Source organism: Leucoraja erinacea, chromosome 35, assembly GCF_028641065.1.
Source record: "Leucoraja erinacea ecotype New England chromosome 35, Leri_hhj_1, whole genome shotgun sequence".
NCBI classification, from domain to species: domain Eukaryota; kingdom Metazoa; phylum Chordata; class Chondrichthyes; order Rajiformes; family Rajidae; genus Leucoraja; species Leucoraja erinaceus.
The window spans coordinates 12394812-12401389 of NC_073411.1; the positions used below are offsets into that span (position 1 = coordinate 12394812).

At 46.8% G+C, this 6578-nt stretch overlaps 1 non-coding gene across 1 annotated transcript; it reads right to left on the reverse strand.

Annotated features, from left to right (window-relative positions):
- Window positions 1–482: 482 nt before the first annotated feature.
- On the reverse strand, window positions 483–590 carry LOC129713444 (U6 spliceosomal RNA). Its single transcript, XR_008726244.1, has one exon. It is a non-coding gene; the product is annotated as a U6 spliceosomal RNA (small nuclear RNA).
- Window positions 591–6578: the final 5988 nt, after the last annotated feature.

Consider the following 6578-nt stretch of genomic DNA (forward strand, 5'->3'; position numbering starts at 1 on the left):
GCCAATTAACCTCCAAACCTGCACGTCTTTGGAGTGTGGGAGGAAACTGAAGATCTCGGAGAAAACCCACCCGGTCACGAAGAGCATGTGGCTCAAAGTCCATTCGGCCTTCATGCTGGCTCGAAGGGCCGAATGGCCTACTCCTGCACCTATTGTCTATTGTCTATTGTCACGAAAAACTCGGTTCAGACAGCACCCGTAGTCGGGATCGAACCCGGGTCTCTGGTGCTGTAAGGCAGCAACTCTAACCGCTGTGCCACCGTGCCTCCACATCTCTGTGAGGATAGACACAAGTGCTGGAGCACCCTACACATACTAGGGACAATTTACACTTACACCAAGCCAATTGACCTACAAACCTGGATTTGGGGAGGAAACCAAAGATCTCGGAGAAAGCTCACGGGGAGAAGGTACAAACTCCGTCTAGGCAGCACCCGTAGTCGGGATCGAACCCGGGTCTCCGGCGCTGTAAGGCAGCAGCTCAACCGCTGCTCCACCTTAAAAAGATATGGAACGCTTTGCGCAGGGGGGCCATGCTAATCTTCTCTGCATGGTTCCAATTTTAGTATCGGTGCTGCCAAAGTGAGCATGGACATTGGTTTTACTCGCAGGCCGTGGATGTGGACTCTGGGCCCGCTGCAGACAAACCAAGGCCAACAGAGTCCTGTAGCAGGATCACTGGACCTTCGGCCCATCCAGTCCATGCCGGACATCCAGCAGCGAGAAGGTGCGAGAATGGGGTTGAGAGCGAATGATAGATCAGCCATGATCAAACAGCGGAGCAGACTCGATGGGCTGAATGGCCTCATTCTGGCTCCTATGTCTTATGGTCGTCTGATGTTAAACTGATCGCCTTTCATTCACCGTGCATTCACTGCAGCTCTTTTATACCCACCCCGGATTCTACTGCACACTTACACATCAGAACAATCTGTAACCAATTAGGTTCTTGATTGTACGGGGAGAAGGCAGGAGAATGGTGCAGGAGAGAGAGATAGATCAGCCATGATTGAATGGTGGAATAGATGGGCCGAATGGCCTAATTCTGCTCCTGTCCCTTATGACCTTATTACATTATTAACAACGACCGAGGATCCTCCAGTGCTTCTACGCAGCGGCGGTGGAAAGCATCTTGTCCGGGAACATTACCATCTGGTTTGGGAATTGCTCTGCCAAGGACAAGAAGACTCTGCAGAGAGTAGTGCGTTCGGCCGAACGCACTATGGGAACTTCACTCACCCCCCTGCAGGAACTATACATCAGGAGGTGCAACTCCAGAGCCAACAATATCATGAGAGACCCCTTCCACCCCTGCAACGGACTGTTCCAGCTGCTACGGTCAGGCAAACGCCTCCGTTGCCATGCGGTGAGAACGGAGAGGTTGAGAAGGAGTTTCTTCCCAGAGGCAATTCGGACTGTAAACGCCTATCTCACCAGGGACTAACTCTACTGAACGTTTTTCCTTCCATTATTTATTATGTAAAAGAATATGTGTGGTATGATTGTGTTTATAATTTGTTTGGTTGTTTTGTTGTTTGTCTTTTGCACAAAAGTCCGCGAGCATTGCCACTTTCATTTCACTGCACATCTCGTATGGGTATGTGACAAATAAACTTGACTTGACTTGACCGGCTTGGGCTGCCAGAGTGGCGCAGCGGTAGAGTTGCTGCCTCACAGCGCCAGAGCCCCTGGTTCAATCCTGACCATGGGAGCTTGTACGTTCTCCCCGTGTCTGCGTGGGTTTTCTCCGAGCTCTTCAATTTCCAAAGACGTACAGGTTTGTAGGTTAATTGGCTTTGTGTATGTGTAAAACATTGTCCCCAGTGAGTGTGGGATAGTGTTGATGTGCGGGGATCGCTGGTCGGTACGGACTCGGTGGGCTGAAGGGCCTGTTCCAACACTGTATCTTTAAACTAAACTAAACTAAGACTGTAGGTCCATCTTGTAACAAAGAAAGACATAAGGTGCCTGTTTATACAGGTTTTACAGTGCACTATGTTTGTGCTGCTGCAAGTAACAATTTCATTGTTTCATTTCGGGACACCCGACAATAAAACACTCTTGACCATTGACTCTTTTACGACGTGGTATTAAACGCACAGTAAAGGAGTCGAGAGCTGCCCATTCGACCTCCTCGTGAATCTGTGAGGCTGGGAGAAAAATAGCTCAAAAGACATGGAGGGGCTGCGGAAACGACTCAAAGGTTTCAAAGGTCTTTTATTGTCACATGTACCAATTAAGGTGCAGTGATATGCGAATTACCAGACAAAAATCAACTAGACACACAACTACATAAAAGTTGACATAAACATCCACCACAGTGGATTCCCCATGTTCCTCACTGTTCACTTTTTCTTCTTCTTGCGTACGGCGTGCACAGCCTAAAGTTGTAGGACAACTTGTTCTGTAACGACAAACAGCTGTATGTCATGTTGTTACTTGTGGGCGGAGCACCAAGGCAAATTCCTTGTATGTGAATACTTGGCCAATAAACGTACTTACTTACTTAAACTTACTTACTTATTTGATCTTATTTGATTGTGCACGCCAGGTTGATTGCATTCGTCGAAACTGGGCGGACCAAAGGACAAAGGACATTTATTGGCACCTACGCCAATTGGTGCTGTTGATGGAACTCCGGCATCGGAAGAACGCTCTCAGCGGCTTGGAGTTCCGAACCTGCCGCTTCCTACCGGAGACCGCGGGTCCCGAAGTCCACAGGCCGCGCTGGGTGGAGCTCCAACACTGGCGGCCTCGGCAAAAGGTCCCAGGCTCCACGATGTTAAAGTCAGCGCCGCCCACGACTGGGTTCTCCGCAGACCACAACTCCACGGTGTTGAAGCCGGCAGTCCCAGCACTCCGGAGCTTCCATCACGGCGACCCAGGTAAGGCATCGCCCACTCCGCGATGGTACTTCACGGGCCGGTCACCGACAGGAAAGGCCGTGCCAATCCAGATGGTAGGCCGCAAGAAGGGGGCGAAGATTCGGCTTGGAGTAAGCACGCTTCCTCGACCAGGTAGCGACTGCTGGGAGGTTAGAAAAAAGCTTCCCCCACCCTCACCCCCCACATAAAAGACTAAAGAACACTAAATACATACATTTAACACATATTACTAAAACACAAAAGAAAGGACAGACAGACTGTTGGCGAGGCAGCCTTTGCTGGTGCCACCCGGTGGTCAATTAAGAGAGGAGGTAGATTTGACAAAGCCCATGGCTGTTATTTCAGTCAAAGAGATGAGTGGTGATAAAAGTTGGCAACCTTTAGCCAAAATGCGTGTGCGGAAAGTCAAACGAGAATCGTCAATGATGAGATATTGAGCAAGTTGTTTAGCTTATTTCGTGTTGGGATATCAGCGCTCCCCTTCCCAAAGGGGCAATCTGGTTGAGTGGATGGATTTGTTATGCTCCATTCCCTTCCCTTTTAAGCATTTAGAAGTGTTCTGATTTATAGCTCGGAGCATTGTATCGTTTGCCTCCAGGCATGTGGACAACACAGAGGCTTTACGAGACGGATTGTTCCTGCCAAGATAATGAGGGTTAATCAAACCTACTGGACTGGGGAGTGGAAAGAGTGAGGTGTTTTCAGGTGCCCACTAAACTCCGAACCGATTCGCATTTCCGTTTGAGCGGAAAGAGGAATCGCAAAAGAGATTAACATCTGGGGATTTTTTTTCAATGTGCAGCAAGCTAGACTGGAGGCAGTGAGTTTAATTTGCTTTTTTGGAGCACGGATGTTGCTGGTAAAGGTCTATAGTGTTTATTCCCCAGACCCTGTAGCCTGTGGGCAATTGGCAGCGAGCACTTGAGTTAACACAGCACCTCTGGTGAAGGTGCTATGACAATACTGTCCCAGGTGGGGAATCAAAACGGTGACAATGGAAAATGATCATATAATATTGTAGAAACATGTTAACCATTATAACAATTAGGAGTACGCCATTCGGCCCTCTCGAGCCCCACAAGCCATTCAATACAATCATTTTTGATCATCCCAACTCAGTCCCACCTACCTGCCTTCTCTCCATAACCCCTGATCCCCTTAGCCACAAGGGCCACATCTAACTCCCTCTTAAATATAGCCAATGAACTGGCCTCAACTACCCTCTGTGGCAGACAGTTCCAGAGATTCACCACTCTCTGTGTGAAAAAAGTTCTTCCCATCTCAGTTTTAAAGGATTTCCCCCTTATCCTTAAGCTGTGACCCCTTGTCCTGGACTTCCCCATTCTCGGGAAAATCTTGTCCTGCATCAACTCTGTCCAACCCCTTAAGAATTTGTAAGTTTCTATAAGATCCCCCTTCAATCTTCTAAATTCTAGAGAGTGTAAACCAAGTCTATCCAGTCTTTCTTCATAAGACAGTCCTGACATCCCAGGAATCAGTCTGGTGAACCGTCTCTGCACTCCCTCTATGGAACATGATCATTTAGAATATTGTGTTCAGTTCTGGGCAACATGTTCTAGGAAAGATATTGTCAAGCTTGAAAGGGTTCAGAAAAAAATTACGAGGATATTGCCAGGACTCGAGGGTGTGAGGTTGAGTAGGCTGGGTCTCTATTCCATGAAATGCAGGAGTATGAGGGGAGATCTTATCCGAGAGGAATAGATCGGGTCTTTTGCCCAGAGTAGGGGAATCGAGGACCAGAGGACATAGGTTCAAGGTGAAGGGGAAAAGATTTAATAGGAATCCGATGGGCAACTTTTTCACACAAAGAGTGATGGGTGTATGGAACAAGCTGCCAGAGGAGGTAGTTGAGGCTGGGACTATCCCATCGTTTAAGAAACAATTGGACAGGTACCTATCCATATAGGACAGGTTTGGAGGGATATGGACCAAACGCAGATAAGTAGGATTAGTGTAGCTGGGACATTGTTAGCTGGTGTGGACGAGTTGGGCCAAAGGGCCTGTTTCCACACTGTATCACTATGACTCTATGACACAGGATTCATAAATTCAAAGATAAATTGTAGGAGAAGAAAGGCCATTCGGCCCATCAAATCTGCTCCCCCTGGGAGGAGGGGGGGGGGAGGAGGAGGAGGAGGAGAGGGGAGTCAGTCTACCCCACGACAGAAGGGGGGAGAGTTGTACAGTTTGATAGCCACAGGGAAGAAAGATCTCCTGTGGCGTTCTGTGCTGCATCTTGGTGGAACCAGTCTGTTGCTGAAGGTGCTCCTCAGGTTGACCAACACAAGTAACACGGGTCTCGACTGGAAACTAGATCAGCGGCGGGGAACCTGTGGCCTTCGAGGCCATTAAGTGCGGCCTTTTGAATGGATCCAAATTTTGTCGAACAAATCCTTTTATTTTTATTAATATGTTTTTGTTCGTCTTTTATCATTTTAATTTTTATCTTAAAATGAACGTATTTAAAATACCAAAGAGTGAAAGAAGATTCAACAAAATAATTCTGCCCGACTGACGGCCACAGTTAAAACATTAGTATGTCATGAGGGCTATTTTAACACCTGTTACACTTGTTCTAATGCGACTCTAGACTCTAGAAAGCAGATACAACAAAGTAATTAAAGGGTTAGTTAACTTTCGAATTAACACATTTTTTTCATTTTCTTGGAGTTAGTACATAGTAGGTAGATTTTGTGGATTTGAAGTACATCTAATTGAAGTTTCTTGGTTGCGGCCTTAATAGATTACAGCTAACTTAATGCGGCATTCCAACATGAAAAGGTTCACCCCCACCCCCTGTTCTAGATAAAAACAAAAAACCTGAGTATTTTCTCTCCAGAGATGCTGCCTGTCCCGCTGAGTTACTCCAGCCTTTTGTGTCTATCTAGAGTTTCAGTGAGGTGGTTGTACTGAAGAGTATAGAAGCTGGGAGTTAAGTTTAAAATTGTAAAAGGCATTGGGGAGACCAAATCTGGGGAATGGTGTACAATTTTGGTCGCCCCAATTATAGGAAGGATGTCAACAAAATAGAGAGAGTACAGAGGAGATTTACTAGAATGTTGCCTGGGTTTCAACAACTAAGTTACAGAGATAGGTTGAATAAGTTAGGTCTTTATTCTCTGGAGCGCAGAAGGTTCAGGGGGGACCTGATAGAGGTCTTTAAAATAATGAGAGGGATAGACAGAGTTGATGTGGACAAGCTTTTCCCTTTGAGAATAGGGAAGATTCAAACAAGAGGACATGACTTCAGAATTAAGGGACAGAAGTTTAGGGGTAATATGAGGGGGAACTTCTTTACTCAGAGAGTGGTAGCGGTGTGGAATGAGCTTCCAGTGGAAGTGGTGGAGGCAGGTTCATTGGTATCATTTAAAAATAAATTGGATAGGCATATGGATGAGAAGGGAATGGAGGGTTATGGTATGAGTGCAGGCAGGTGGGACTAAGGGGAAAAAAAAAAATTGTTCGGCACGGACTTGTAGGGCCGAGATGGCCTGTTTCCGTGGTGTAATTGTTATATGGTTATATGGTTATGTTGGGTGACTATCAAGAGAGGGAGAAGGGGTAGGTTTAAGAGTGCAGTATAACTCCATCACTACGAGTGTTGTTTAAAGCATTGACTGTAGCAGTTGTGGATAGAGCAGGCAGCTTGTCAGAGAGTGGGGATGTGTGGAG